Here is a 17139-nt window from a genome sequence, read left to right as displayed (position 1 = left end):
TATAGTGCCAAAGAATGGCAAATGCATTGCATTACAAATAAATCTGGAATATCATTTGATAATAGAATTTTTAATGAATTTGTGTTACCCCATCATAGCATGTGCCTCATCTGCCCCAAAACCTATCAAATTCTGTTTGTAGAGCACATTATTCGAATTAAAAAAAAATGTTTAATTAATTGACACATGTTTTTAATGTTAAAAATTGGTCCATAAATATTCAACGTAGCAAGTGCCATACTTTTTGTAGAAGAATGATGATGTAGATTCATCTACCAATAAAAAAATTTTCGAATTTTGTTTGCCTAATAACATTTTTTATAATGGCTGTACATTTTGTTCTTCCGCACGAAATTTCTTCTTTCTACTTCTTTTGAAGTTTTCTCAAGATAAATTAAAGCAAATTCAACAAGAAATATATTAGATTTTCCTTTCATCACTCTCTATTTTGGATTAAATTTACGACAGACAATATCAAGGCAGAAACAACAACTATAAATTTAGAAGACATTTCTATGAGAAACATGTTAAACAAATTAGAACCGCCACTCTCATCCACTTTTGAACTAATACTATCAATAACTGTGTCTTTAAAATGAACATATTTTGTCCATCCTTCCCAATCATGAGCATTTGTCATAGGTGAGTCTATTGATATAGAATCAAATCTAAATGAAGAAAAATTGAGAACAGGAATTCTTTCTATGCTTCTTTCATCTAGAAAAACATCCATCATAATTTGAAATTGTTGCTCTTCTTCCATTTGAGAATTTGGTTCCTTTCTCACAATTAGTTAATTTACTATAGCTAATGTTTTTACAGATATCAAATCTAAAAATTTCTTCATTGAGCCATTTGGTTTTTCCTTTAAAATTTAAAATATTGGGAATAAGCTCATCATCCATCTTTGCAACAGATTTTATGATTCTGGTTACAACTGATGCTAATTTTTAGTTTCTGTTTTTTTTCAAGATATAAGTTGACTCCCATCTCTAAATTCTTGTATATTAATATCTCAAGAAGTACTTTGACATCCTCTATATTTACAGCTTTACCTAGATCTTTAAAAATTGGAGTATTCTTCCCCATCTTTTCTATTTTTTCATCTTTCAATATAGAATATTCAGTAACTTCCAAATAAACATTTTTGTATGTTCTTGTCGTTCTTGTTGGATGTATTATAATTGGTTCTATACCTGACTGAACAACTGACTTTATGAACTCAGTACGATTGTCGGATACGTTAATAGAAATATTATGTTCGGCTATAAAGCCAGCAATTCTTATTTCATTTTGTTTTATAATTTTCTCGCTAGACGATGTAAACATTTTTTGCGATAAACACGGTTGTTTTTTAATAGTAGACATATTTTTTTATGTTTTTTTGACATGGTATGTTTTTTTAACTGCAGCTAAACTGCCAGTATAGTCTTTGTAACAAACTTTACGTCTAAAATAAATGGTGCCATGGTCGCTTTTTTCAATCCAATTTTTAATTTCTTCTATGTTTTCTCATTCCCATTTCCCAAATAAAGTTTGTTAACGTTTTTACAAATAGGTATTTATTTATAAACTATTATTAAAGTACATATTTTCAAACATCTGCAGTAACGCGGTGGCTATGCTTTCAGTCTTATATTTAAACAATATGACTGGGACATCAGATACTTCATTTTTTATTTAATAATTCTCTAAATAGCGCAAAAGGTTTCTTCCATCCTTTTTTGATGACGTCTTTCCTTATTGGCCTCGTACTCTCTCAATGTCATCTTTTGCCTGATGCTTGGTGCATTGTCTTGGTTTAGAGACATATCTGCTGGGCTATGGCTACTTATGGGACTAACACAGCTTGTATGTCCCCATCACAGGAATTGTTTGTTTTATTATTTTTCACATCTAATATTACTTTGGAAATATTTGGTAATTTTGAATTATTATATTCATTACTTGCAGTCAATTTCCTTTTGACTTTGCAAAAATAAAAATGTTACAAAAAGGTTTTATTATATGTACAATAAGCAGCTCTTTTACCTTCACTCTACTGCAACTGCTGATCACGAAATGTACTAGTTCCACTACTGGAAGCCGTTGCAACTGGATAAAATTGAGGACTTTTTACAAATACCTCTTGCGTCTTAATAAAACCTATATGCACCGTTTCTATGTTAATTGATAATTTCTTTAAAAAATGACGTTTGCAGCGACTAGAAAGAAATTATTTTTCTCGAAAACTAACAATCGTAGATAAACGAAATCTTTCAAATGGAACCATATACTAGATTTTGTCCAGGTGGATTCAAAATTTAACCCTCTATTGCATGATTTATTTCAAAATTAAAAAAAATATATTTATTTTTTTGGGATAAATATGGATACAAATGAAACACCAATAAGTAATTTTACAAAATTTATTTGATTAAAGGAAAAATATTATTGTTCCCAAATGGGAACATTGTGAACTTAAACTACTAAAACCTAAACTAAACACCTACTTGCTATGAAAAGATTTGAAGCAATTGTTTTCTTTATTTAAACATAAATGTAAATCACATTTTTCACACGATTCTAGATTTTCCTTTACAATATAATTGTTTACACCTTTCTCGGTAATCGGTACGTATAGGACAATGTCCAGTATTGTTAAATTTGATATTTTGAATTGGATGTGGTTCAAAACATCTTTTAGGTGTACCGGAGGTGCTAGGGCTCCCTCTCTTTTTTTCCTTAATTTTTCCTAATAAACACAGATCTTGTGCCAGTGTTATTTTGAATTGTAATAGAGAGAGCTTTTCGTTGTTTTTTAGTTTTTTGTTTATTCTTCTCGAAATCAACCAAGCATTCACTATTACCACGTCAATCATGTGGCAAAATATGCGCATGTACCATTTACGGCTTTTCAATTTTATGGGATACAGTCCTAGAAGAGAATCTTGCAAACCAATACCTCCCATATGCTTATTGTAAACTGAAACATTGTCTGGGCGATCAATGTCTTTTTTGNTATAGGTTGGTTTGGAATGTAATGTGGGTGATCAAATCTTCTGGAAACAAATGCAAGAATACGTCTGTCGGTGTCTCAATATCATCAGGCAAATCCGGACCAGTTGCTTCTGCGAAAGCACTTGGTTTCATAATGTTGGAAACATCGTCAGACCAGTAATCTGGCAGGAATATATCAGGTCGTCTGGCGAGAGGGATATCATCATCGCTGTCCCAGTGTAAGTCGTTATTGGAACGTCATTATCCTCGATAATTATGTCCATATTTTCGATGTCAAAAACATCGCCATTATTGGAAGCATCAGGTGTCGGCAATTCATCATTCATAACCTCGTCTAGATCTTCTACAAGAGATTCATTATCGCTCGGTATTTCGTCTAGAAGATCGAAAACACGACCTGGATCCATATTTTCGATATCAGACAATTTCCAGCAAACCATATTATCTGAAATGCAAGGAATTAAATTACAAAATATGCTCCACCACATTTATTGTCAAATTTTAGGATTAAAAATACTTTCATACAATCTATTAATATTAGGAATATTAAGGAAAAAAAAATATTTTTTAAAAGTATATATTCCTAGTGGTCACCATGGGAGGAAACCACACAAAAATCTGCTCACGTCAAGCTCATTTAGAGAAATACAGAATATTTTTTACAACCGACAATAAATATGCATATGTTTACTTACTGGAACACTATGGAACACTTACCTGCTATTCTTAGTGCAAAAATATAACAAAAACTATGAAAAAATTCAAAACTAATAGGCAACCTCAAACACGCTCTTAACGCTATCAGTGCAGCATCATAAATGTCGCTAAAGACGAACAAACACGGATGCAATGCGCAAGGACAATGATCTGTAGGCAACACATTAAACACTGTGGTTAACACGTACTACCGGTAGAAAAATATTAGTGGATATTAGTAATATGGTTTTCACTGATAACCAGTAGTCCTCAAAGGGTTAACATCCGAGGTCGTATACGTGTTGATGAACATTTGAAGCAGAGCAGTATCAACATCAATTATCCCACCAACATTGTATTCATTACATATAAATCCATGTATAATATTGTTTTGTTGTTCATTATTATTTTCAAATAATTCGCTATCACCAAACTTGAAGAAAGCTTTTTGATATTCTTCTTTTTTTAAATATTTTATAAGGTTTTAATTTTCCTTTTCTGAAAAATGCAGGATTATAATCACATCCTGTTATTACATGAAATCCAGGTAAGCTTTTGCAAATAGATTTTCCCAACTTTTGCGTCTATCTTTGTTAGGTTTAAATACCTCAAGTTGTAGGTGGTGCATATTTTTTTATATTGTATATGATGGCTATGAATATAATTGAACTATTTTTTCATTGGACTTCTTAGTACTGAAACAATTTTTTTCTCCTATAGTCATAATAAGCAATAACATTTTAATGAAATATCGAAATTTGAATTAAATTAAATTTTAAAAACAAAGTTCATAAAATTCCAAAACATTAACTTAGATTTATTTTTTATTGATTTATTAACACGAAAATTATAGAGAATAATTTTTGGAAAATTTATTTTATACACCTTTGCTACCTGCTACCTCAGGTCAGCCAAAGCCACGATGATCCAAACTNATTTTGAATTATTATATTCATTACTTGCAGTCAATTTCCTTTTGACTTTGCAAAAATAAAAATGTTACAAAAAGGTTTTATTATATGTACAATAAGCAGCTCTTTACCTTCACTCAACTGCAACTGCTGATCACGAAATGTATTAGTTCCACTACTGGAAGCCGTTGCAACTGGATAAAATTGAGGACTTTTTACAAATACCTCTTGCATCTTAATAAAAAAATTATATCTGACAACTAGGTATTATCCATTTGTTTATTTTCTATGGATGCTTTTTCATAACTTTTTTTCATTTACGCCATTTTTCATTGCACTTTGGGCCACTTTCATATACAGGTTGGCTTTTTTCAGCGCCAAAGTCCAATAACTCAGTTATGGTAGCACCAGGAAAATAATATTTTAGACAAAAGTTGCTCCCAGTCAAGTTCTCCACATTTTAAAATTAGTTTGAATTATACAGGATGTCCTAGTTCCCCTGAGCGCCAATGAACTTTGTTTTTTAAATACAACACCCTATATATTTTTGCATTTTTGCATTACTCGATTAATTTTAATGTGGTTAATAATTATGGTATCTATATGCACCGTTTCTATGTTAATTAATAATTTCTTTAAAAAATGGCGTTTGCAGCAACTAGGAAAAATTTATTTATCTCGAAAACTAACAAACGTAGATAAACGAAATCTTTCAAATGGAACCATATACTAGATTTTGTCCAGGTGGATTCAAAATTTAACCCTCTATTGCATGATTTATTTCAAAATTAAAAAAAATATATTTATTTTTTTGGGATAAATATGGATACAAATGAAACAGCAATAAGTAATTTTACAAAATTTATTTGATTAAAGGAAAAATATTATTGTTCCCAAATGGGAACATTGTGAACTTAAACTACTAAAACCTAAACTAAACACCTACTTGCTATGAAAAGATTTGAAGCAATTGTTTTCTTTATTTAAACATAAATGTAAACCACATTTTTCACACATGATTCTAGATTTTCTTTTACAATGTGATTGTTTGCACCTTTCTCGGTAATCGGTACGTATAAGACAATGTCCAGTATTGTCAAATTTGATATTTTGAGTTGGATGTGGTTCAAAACATCTTTTAGGTGTACCGGAGGTGCTAGGGCTCCCTCTCTTTTTTTCCTTAATTTTTCCTAATAAACACAGATCTTGTGCCAGTGTTATTTTGAATTGTAATAGAGAGAGCTTTTCGTTGTTTTTTAGTTTTTTGTTTATTCTTCTCGAAATCAACCAAGCATTCACTATTACCACGTCAATCATGTGGCAAAATATGCGCATGTACCATTTACGGCTTTTCAATTTTATGGGATACAGTCCTAGAAGAGAATCTTGCAAACCAATACCTCCCATATGCTTATTGTAAACTGAAACATTGTCTGGGCGATCAATGTCTTTTTTGCAATTTTCTAACTTGAAGAAACGTTGCACTTTGGTAAGTGGGCATGTTCCAGAAAAGGTAAAAACTAGGGATACTACACGATTGTCACCACTGTAAAGCTCGAATATCTATCCCGTCGACATTTGCAGTCTTTTCAATATGTGCACCTCGTCCTTTTCTTTTCATTTTTTTTTCACTTACACTCTTTTAAAGAGAATAGTCCCTTGAGGCAATTATGTCTTATTGTTGCAACACTGTTTATACCTAATTTCTCTAAATAAGATTATAAATGCAGGCCAGAAAAATAATTATCATAATAAACCTTGTGATTTATGCCTCTTGGAATTGGTATACATAATCGAAGTATAATATTGCTTGCAGCTCCAAGATTTGGTTCCCCTGGTAGTAGATTTATGTTAGCGTTAGCCTTAGTATTACAAAGCTCAAAATTCGAACTGAAGCCACTTACTCCCGAAAAAACATACATTTTGTAACCCCATTTGTGTGTTTTTTTTTGGGATTGTATGTCTTTAGGGAACTTCTTCCCTTGAATGGGATAATCTGTTCGTCACAAGAGAGATGCTCCCCAAATGGAATTTTTTGACAGGATTCTTTTATTTGATTCAATACCGGCATAATTTTATCTGTACTTTTAATTTCTTTGGTATTGTCTGCGAAATGTAAAAAACGTTTCAGCTCCTCAAATCTATTGAGAGGCATGATGTCGGCTATTTGGGGTGTTCTTGTATTGACTAACCAATATCTTCGAGTTGAGTGTTGCCTTATTAGGGACATCCATATAATTATGCCCAAAAATTGTTCAATTTCTTTGAGGTCAGTTTTTAAAGGTCTATCGGGTCTTTTTTGTGTGCTATATAAGCATGTTTGTTCTACTACTGTGGATAGAAAATCATCTGGGATAAAAAATTTGAACAAATTATAAGTATCTTGCAACTGTAAAATGTCTTCGGGTAGTAAGAACTCTCCCAAAAATGGATTATCCTGAGGATTCCTTTCAGTTTTTTAAGGTTTCCAAGTTATGTTTTCATCATCCAAAAAGAAAAATCTTGTATTTGGGGGAAGTCCAAATAACTGAGTCAATGGTAAGTCATCATTATCATCTGAAATGTCTGAGTTATCAGCAATGTCAGCATCTTGGGATTCATCGTCGAAAACGTTAGAGACTCGTACCTCCACTGCAAAGAAAATATACTTTGGTACACTAAACACATTATTTATTATTTGTGTAACAAATTACATTCGTCTTCATCATCTGATAAATTCATCGTCTTCGCTAAGAGAAGGTATTTCTCGAATAGCTTCAACTTCTTTTCTCCCTAAAAAGAGCTGGCTTTTATTTCGGGAAAATCGATTGGAATATCCATTGTAGATCTACAAAACAAGCAGAATATGTAGATAATTATAAATGATATCATTATAACTTTTTAGGCTTCCCAAATGGGAACAATCAGGTTATGTCTTGCCGTGAGAAAAGAAACAAACAAAATATATCGAATTATGCATTATTCTATTCCTAACATATAAAACTAAGTTCAAAAAAATATATACTTACCAAAAAGTTACACAAAAATAAGATTTTAATCGTTTAAGTCACCAAAACAACTCTACCGGCCATTAACTTGACAAGTGACTAATAATTTGCATAGAGAATCACAAATAAACATCATAGGAGGAGTTGTATAAACGATGTCTTTAACATAGCCTCATAAAAAAAATCGCACGGCGTAAGATCGGGACTTCTTGCTGACCAATGAATGGGTCCACCCCTGCCAATCCATCGTCCTCCATATTGATCATTTAGAAAATTTCTCACACGAGTAGAATAATGTGGCAGAGCACCATCATGTTGTAGCCACAAATTTTGCCTTACATTCAGAGGAACATTCTCTAGTAGAATAGGCAAATCGTTAATTGAAAAATAGTGATACATTTCACCATTAAGTGTACCATTGAAAAAGTGGGGTCCAATCCCTAAGGGCCCCTCGCTTGTTTCTTTATTTCAACGTCGTATTGTAAAGGTGATTTTTTCGCGTTCTGAATCGTGGGTAGGTCGTATTATTCGTTTTTTTTACAACTTAGGGGGACCGACTTATGGCTGTTTTAATTTTTTAATATCCACTGCGTCGGACTTACCTTTCCACTTATGGACAATGTGTTTCTTCGCAACTTTGGCAATTTTTTTCCGGAAAGTTGATGTCTGACGACAAATCTTTTGATATCGAGGTATAGGGCGTATAGGTGGTCTATAATAATATGATGACTTAATATATACCCGCAGATGTTTTTAGGCGATATACAAGGTTCTAAAAGTGGTATGTGGTCATGTCCGTTATTTCACAAAAGTCGTGTTTTTTTTTTAAACTTTGTCAATTCTTATCTCCGACAGTAGACGTCTCATGACGAATCTGTTGACATCACGGTATAGGGTGTACAGGTGTTCTGTAATCATATGAAAATACTAATCTTTTGACATCACGGTGTTGGGTGTATGAGTATAGATGCTATGTAATAATATGGTGATATTGCTGACTTGGTACAGCAAACGGTTTCGTCGCGAGCCGTGAAGCGGCCACTCGAGGGGCCCGAAGGGCCCCTCGCTTTTTTCTTTCTTTCAACGTCGTATTCTGAAGGTGATCTTTTTGCACCTTCAATCATTGTATGTTTCCGAAAATTTATTACTTCGTTAGAGATTTAGAGTCGAATTCTTTTTCACACATTTTGTTAGCTCTGAAAAGAGCCAATTTATTTCAATTTTATGACTTTTTATCATATTCTCGTATATTGTTTGAACATTTCCCGAATTAATTCTCTTCGGATTTCATCGGACGAAGTGCTGCTACCGCTTTACTCTTCTTCTTTTTGGAGGAAGCTCGTGAGGGCCGGTGCGGCTTGAGGAGCTGCGGAAGTTGACGGGCCTGCACAGTTCGGTACGGGTAAATAGGTTGGGGTACTTTTTGTTTTTGATTTATATTTGGGTTTCGCGTTTTCTGTTATTAACTCCCGCTCTATTCTCTCGCTTTCTGCCGCGAGTATTTCATCGCAGCCATCTTCTTCTATTGTGCTTTCTTCTGCACGTACTACTGCGTTAATTAGTCGGGTACTTGTTATTTCTCCACATTGCAGTTCTTCCTCTTTGGCCTTGATTAGTTGTTTTTCTGTAATGTCAAAAGCAAAGTTAAATTTGTCGACTATGACCTGCGCCTACGTTTTTTTATTTATATTTATTTCTTATATCTTCTCATTGCAGAAGAAATATATGATCTCAAAATAAAAAATCAAAAATTACAAAACGTAAAATTAGAACTTGAAACATGTCTTTTAAAAAGCAATTAGGAGATTTAAATTAAATATTAAATAATATTAAATTTCAATAAATTCTATATTTGCACACATTTTTTTACTTTTCCATTATTATAATTATAATTTAATGTTATGAAATTATTGAAACAAAAAAAAATATTTTAAGACTCAAGATTCTATTAAATTTCAAAAATACAAAACAAACTCGTCTCTGAAATTATGTTGATTTATCGTTAACCACATTATGTTGTTATGCTTCTTCAACATTGACATTTACATTTGGATCTTGAATGGGATCATTCTCGTTCATTTCAATTGCTATGTTGTGTAAAACTGCACATGCTGGTATGATGCACCTTGATATGATAAGAGTCAATCTTATTCCAAGTGAGAGAATGGGAAATCTTCGTTTCAGTACACCTAATAATCTTTCGATGGGGTTTCGACTCCTAATTTGGGATTCATTAAGAAGCTGCACTGCTTGTGTTGCGGTGTTAAGTATGGGTGTTATTAAATATTTTTTCAAAGCATATCCCGAATCTCCAAGCAATACTGCATTACCAAAGTCTCCATTTTCAAATATGGAGACATGGAGATATGGATTTAATATATTTCATATATTAAATATTGCCTGGTCATGAGTTGAACCTGACCAACGCGCAATAATATCTCTAATCCGCAAATTATAGTCCCCCAACTGTACGTTAAGTGAAAAATATGCTTTTCTATTTCTAAAATATTCTGCATTATCTCTTCCTGTAAATAAAAAATGCTTAATATAGTACTTCTATACATATACCAATCCACAATATGTATTTATTGTGTACTATTTTTTAAAAAGTTCTCTATCAAGTCAATTCAGATGCTAATGAATTTATACTATTTATTACTTATTTTACAGTTTGACCTACAGTAGATTTGTGTATGCTCGCAAAGTCACCAATCCTTTGAAGCATATATCCAGTTGCACAAAACCATAAAACAAGAATTTGCTGCATTACTGTTACGGCATGATATCTGAAAATTAGTTAAATGTTTAATATGAACTTGATAATTACCTTCGAGTTTTTGGTGCTATATCATTTCCAATTCTTTGTTCTATCGTCGCAACAACAACAACTTAGGTGAAATCTCATTCTAAATTCTTCATCATTCCACCTTTGAAAATGATCTAGACGAATTGTAAAATTTCTGGGAGCTCTATGTACTCTTCTATATTCATTATCAAAACTATCGGAAGAATCACTCCCTACTGCCTTTCTAAAGTCGTTTACTTTTATGAAATCGTTCATTTTCAGATGAAGATCACATTTTAGTAAACGTACAAATGTAAAATAAAATAAAACGGTTTTGTACTTCTATTCAACATGCAACTAATCTATAATTTCAACTTTTTCAACTGACAGTTGACCCTCAAACTGAACCTAAACCGCTAATTCACTGAAACGACGCTCAAGAGACTCTCTAACCTTCGGTCGGTGTTGTTTAACCGAATTCGAACGTACGGTCAACCAGACATAATACCGGCCCTAAGTCAATATAGAAAAAAGTATAACCCTTCAAAAACTTGGGTAATGACGCTCAAAATAATATTTTATAGTTTGTTTACAAAGATCAGCAGTTATCATATTTATAACATATAGGCCTAGATTTGTTGGTCAGTACAGTATTTCATTAAATTAACTTTTTTACGTACGTATGAAAAGATATTGGTTTCGTTCTATCTTGTTCGTTTCTACAGCCAACGGCCAATCACCATTTTTGGTTAAATTTGTTTAAAACTTAAAACCTCACTTTTAAAAGCATGTGAAAAGAACTCTCACTAAAGCTACAAACTTACACTTCTTTAGAACTCAAAAACATATACTTGCCAAGTCCCTTTAACAAGTGTAAGTATCATAAGGTAGAAATTAATAAAAAATAAATTTATCACCACAACAAAAATATTCACAAAAAACCTTAAAAATTGTAAATAAAGTAAATAAAAGTCCAACAACACAAAATGCTCCATTTGTTTCAATGAATGAAATAGAGGTGGATACCTACCCTGCACGCATCTTTTGTCTCCGTCACTTGCCCCCGACACACTTTTGTTCGAAGGGTAAAAGTCGGGTCCCTTCCAGTTACATGGTATGTATTTCACTCAGTGAAAGTGAATAGAGTGCAGTTTTTCTGTTTAGTTCCGATGGAGACAGGAATTTGTTTTTTTGTGTAACATCCTGAGAAGGGAGAGCATTTCTCCGTTACGTCATTGTCATCCCTTTTGGAGACTGACCTTGTGTCGTGGTAGATATGCCCTCGTGGAGAGTTCCTATTTGACTAAATATTACCTCCTTTTAATAGCTGTTTCAGGTCTATATGTTCTGTTTATATTGTTATTCGACTAGCTCTTCAACATTCCGTCTCCTTAGGTGACGCCAGGACTTAAATGAGTGTATAAAGTACTTTTGTTGAACCCTTCGTTTAGCGCGGTTATGAAATTGACCAACCACGTGCAGATGGATGCCATGTACTCATTATTTTTTTTTAATTCTTAGTAACAACTTACTTTTGCAAGGTCTTCTGTGTATTCTATCTGGATCTACCTGGTTTAAGAAACGTGTGAGACCATTTTTTGGCGTTTTTGAATTGCTTTCCCCATTTTCCTGTTCATCAGAAACCAACTTGTCAGCTAATTGTCGCCTGAATTCAGTTATTCCAAGTTTAGTAGCACTAACCATCTTATACAGGGTGGTCCGTGAGTAATGGTCCATAGAAACATACTAGATTTTTTACTTCAAAATATTTCGATTGGAGCCAACATGCCTTAATAAAATGTTGATAACAAAAAAGATACAGGGTGTCAAAGTTGAAAATTAAAAATTGAATTTTCGTAATAATTATAATATTTTTGAGTGTATGAACGTGAAAATTTAGGGGTAGATGTTTTTGTATACGAGAAATCATAATTTGTTATCTATTTCGATGTATCTTCTAGAGGGCGCCACATACGCCGTGTTTATGACGTAAATACGAGCATAATTTTTTTATCCACAACGTTAACGCTTCTTTTTTTTAAAAATCTTAAACCTACATTATTTTCGTGAAAAAATGGTATACTTGTCATTAGCTCTAGAAATTGTCCGTTTTCAAGAAAAACGCATTTCAACAATCTGCTGCATGTTTCATTACAGGAAATTTTATCGTAGTGTGCGCTAATGAAAACATTAATTTTGACAATTAAACATTATCCCTTTGTACACATTAAAATACAAATTATCAAGTTGATAAATTTTATTTACAAAACCAGTTAAAGGAGAAATTTAATTAAACAAAACTATGATTTTATCAAGCGTTTAACAAGTAAAAAACTGAATATGTACCTAAGGAAAAATAGGAAATGTTTCAAAGTAAATTTTCAATATGTCCACCATTCACCTCGATGCACTTGTCCATACGATTTATGAAAGATCGTCTAATATTAAATAATACCATTGGATCAAAAAAAGTTGAGGCATTACTAATTTCTTGCCAAAGTTGGACGCGAGTATTTATAGTGTTTTTATAAACAATTTCCTTCATTGTGCCCCATACACCAAAATCTAAAGGGTTGAAGTCTGGACTACGTGGCGGCCAAGGAAATATACTACCACGGCCAATCCAACGTTCAGGAAAGTGTTGGTTTAGATATGTTCTTACTTGATGAGTAAAATGTGGCGGAGCGCCATCTTGCATGAACCACATATTTTGCCTCAAATTCAGTGGTAACGCATCCAATAGATCAACAAAGCTATTTTCTAAAAAATTTAAATAACTTGTACCATTTAAATTTCCTGGCAACTCATATGGACCTAGAAAATGGTTTCCAATGATCCCACACCAAACATTAATCTTAAATTCATGTTGAAAGTGCCGTTCTCGAGTTACATGAGGATTTTGAACTTCCCAACAATGCTTATTTCTTAAATTGAAAATACCTCGGCGAGTAAATGTCGCTTCATCTGTAAACAATATTCTGTTGACAAATGTATAGTCAGTATTCTGCTTGTTCCGAATATCACTTGCAAATTGATATCTTGAAGGAAGATCGACAGGTAATAAATTTTGAACTGGTGTAAAATGATATGGATGATATTTTTCTTCATGTAATGTCTTTAAAATTGATGTTTTATTAATTCCCGTGGCTGCAGCTAATCGTCTTGAACTAGTTTGTGGATCATCTGCAATGCGAATTAGTATTTCGTCTTCCTGGTCAGGCGTAATCATTTTTGGTCGACCTAAATTATCACGTTTAGGACGAAATGAACCACTTTCGCCTAAGTTTCTGAATAGATTTTGAAACAGTCGTTTACCAGGTTGCAATCTGTTTGGAAATCTTCGGCAATATTCACGTTGCGCAGCACGTCCATTGAAATTTTGTTGACAATAAACAACCGTCATATCTCTCATTTCCAAATTCGAGAAATTATTATGTCTCGGCATAATTCGTTATTTTCTTTTAAATACTTAATTGATTTTTACCAAAAATTAATAAATACAATTTGAAATAATTGCTAACTGTCACAATGATTTTTTCTAATTGTCAAAACTGTCTTGGCATTGTCGCACACTACGATAAAATTTCCTGTAATGAAACATGCAGCAGATTGTTGAAATGCGTTTTTCTTGAAAACGGACAATTTCTAGAGCTAATGACAAGTATACCATTTTTTCACGAAAATAATGTAGGTTTAAGATTTTTAAAAAAAAGAAGCGTTAACGTTGTGGATAAAAAAATTATGCTCGTATTTACGTCATAAACACGGCGTATGTGGCGCCCTCTAGAAGATACATCGAAATAGATAACAAATTATGATTTCTCGTATACAAAAACATCTACCCCTAAATTTTCACGTTCATACACTCAAAAATATTATAATTATTACGAAAATTCAATTTTTAATTTCCAACTTTGACACCCTGTATCTTTTTTGTTATCAACATTTTATTAAGGCATGTTGGCTCCAATCGTAATATTTTGAAGTAAAAAATCTACTATGTCTCTATCGACCATTACTTACGGACCACCCTGTATATAATCCAAGAATGATAACAGTGGTGCCAAGCAACAATTCAAACGTGGATTTTCTTGAAAAGTCATAAAAATATTACTGCTTTTTTTTTAATTTTCTAAATACACGTTACCTATACTTTAGCTGAAAGTGGTTCTCACTTCACTGTGGTAGTAAGACATTTAATCGCTGAAATCTACACTAAACAAAAATCTGTACACTGATGTTAAATCACTCATGATTTGACTGATTTAAAAGATTTCTTTCTTATCTATTGATTTAATCTGATTTGAGAAATGTATGTTGTTTTTTGTTATTATTTGATTTGATTTAGCTTATTTAAGATAATTTTAGAACATTTAAAATCATTGGTGATTTATCGGGATTTAAATGGATTTTCAGGGTGATTCACAAACGATGACCAAGAATGAAACCTCGTATTCATTGGTGAATTTTAAGGGGAGTCTTTTGTATAAAGTTTTTATCTAGGACGCTTCGTTAAAAAGACACAAAGTGTTAAAAACATTTTAAATTTTTTTAAATAATTTAAAAAGTAGTAAGTGAAAATATTTTTTTAAGTTTAACACACTGTATCTTTTTAACGAAGCGTCCTAAATAAAAACTTTATATAAAGACCCCTAAAATTCACCAAAGAATACGAGGTTTCATTTTTGATCACCGTCTGTGAATCACCCTGTATAAGAGGCCTATATAAAGTTTTCTGTTATAATGAACACTTTAGAACGGTCTAGGGAGTTCATTATATCAGAAAATTGTCTGTTACACTCGTAATAACTGTCTCCGGACGTCTAATTGTAAATTTGTCTATTATATCCAGAGTGTCTGTTACAAAAGATTGTAACAGACTCTTGACAGAATAGACAAATTTAGGCGTCTCGAGTCAGTTACTACTGGTTGTCACATACTCGAAGATTTGTTTGGATTTCTCCTGTGAGTATTGTTGATATTTTAAAAGTTTATGTGCATTTAAGTGATTTATTAATTTGCCAACTGTCTTTATTTTATGTTTATCTATTCGTATACATATCTACATATAGAGGATATCGGTTATAACAAGATTCAAATAAGGTTCCATAGAGGGTCCGAGTAACATTCCTCACTGCGTCGAGCGTCGGGGATGTGGACTAGGTACCTCGTTGTCGTCACTCTGGTGGGGTGGCCTGGCGAACCTTCTCTGGATGCACAGCAAGGTTTTTTTATTTGCACTTTAAAATTTATTTTAGTTGATAATTGATACTAGATTTGGATAATAAAACATTAAATTTAACTTGTAACAAATTAAAATGTATTACACATAACTTCCAGTTATAATTGACAAAAATTCAGTTTCTATTACTATAATCTAATCCTACCCTTTATTCTAATTTTGTTGAAAATTTTATCGATCAATACTTTTATTATCCCCTTTGAAATTTGAATTTAAAGTTAAATTGTGCGCTTTTTGATTTTAAATAAAAATGTTTCTCTATTTAAATTGCAAATTTTGTTGAATAATTCGAATTTTATTATGGTCATATGAAATATGCTACCTATGATATATCAAGCGTGTACTGTAAGTTGCTACCTTATTTTACTTCCTTATCTGGTCTTGGGTTTTCATTTCAATGCGTTGGTATTTTCTTGCCTCATATTCAATGGCCCAGGATACATAACTTGTACAATTTGGATTTATCTTTCTTTCTGGAACAATATTCTGGCACTGGTATTCTTCTGTACACTTCACTTGACTTTTAACACTGTAGTCTTTAGCTTTTCAAAAAAGTTTTTTGACATAATGAGAATTTGTACAATTGACTTTACACTTTTGGGGAATTTTGGTTTTGACAGATTTTTCCAGGTTTGTTCACTACTCACTTAGAAATACCAGTTTGTCTTACTAGGTTATTTACTTGTATTCGGGTACGTTGTTTATCATTTAAAACTGTGATTTTACTTTGTTTCTTTGTTTTTAGGTTGGAGATGTTACATCTTCTACGACTGCCAAATTACTACTCCCCACTGTTTGGTCCCGTCCTTGCTTTTATAATAATCTAGACAAATGATCAGCGTTGCTAAGCAATTTGCACATTTTAGAATTTGTGAAAACTTTGCCTGGAAATTTTGGACTTATGCTAGTCTTTTAGGAAAAATGATTATCATTTTTGGATTCCTTGGCTTATAACGAATATTTTGATATGCAGCAATATATAGTACGAGTATTTTCTAACCTAATACAATTTTTAACATATTCATGCAAATTCCTCAAAAAAAACTCTTTCTAACTAAAATCTAAGCGTTTGGGTTTAAACATTGTCCTATACCCCTTGCTTTTATTATATTTATGCTGTCCATTTACTTTAATTCTGTATTTTTCAGTCTTTTTAACTTGTAGGTACTACGAAACCGTTTTCACTTTGAAAGTTCTTCCAAGAAAAATGTTTTTATATGGAATGATATGAAGTATTGTAGTCTCTGAACCTTAGTCTTTCACCCCATACACAATTGTTCGAATTTTACCACACACTAACTATAATTTCTAGAAGTCTTTCCGTTGAGGATCGTGTTACATTGGTTTTATGAAAATTCAATAATTTACAATATTGTGAATCTTATCTCACTCATGGAAATTCATTTAAGGTATAGTTAACTTAACATTTTACTATTTTTTATTATCTGGCACGGAGTTATATTAAAAATTTTTATTCAGCGTTACTTTATCGTTATTGATATATTCTGTAATTTTTTA

Source organism: Anoplophora glabripennis, unplaced genomic scaffold (assembly GCF_000390285.2).
Source record: "Anoplophora glabripennis isolate ALB-LARVAE unplaced genomic scaffold, Agla_2.0 scaffold377, whole genome shotgun sequence".
NCBI lineage: Eukaryota > Metazoa > Arthropoda > Insecta > Coleoptera > Cerambycidae > Anoplophora > Anoplophora glabripennis.
Note: the sequence above shows the minus strand (reverse complement) of the source record.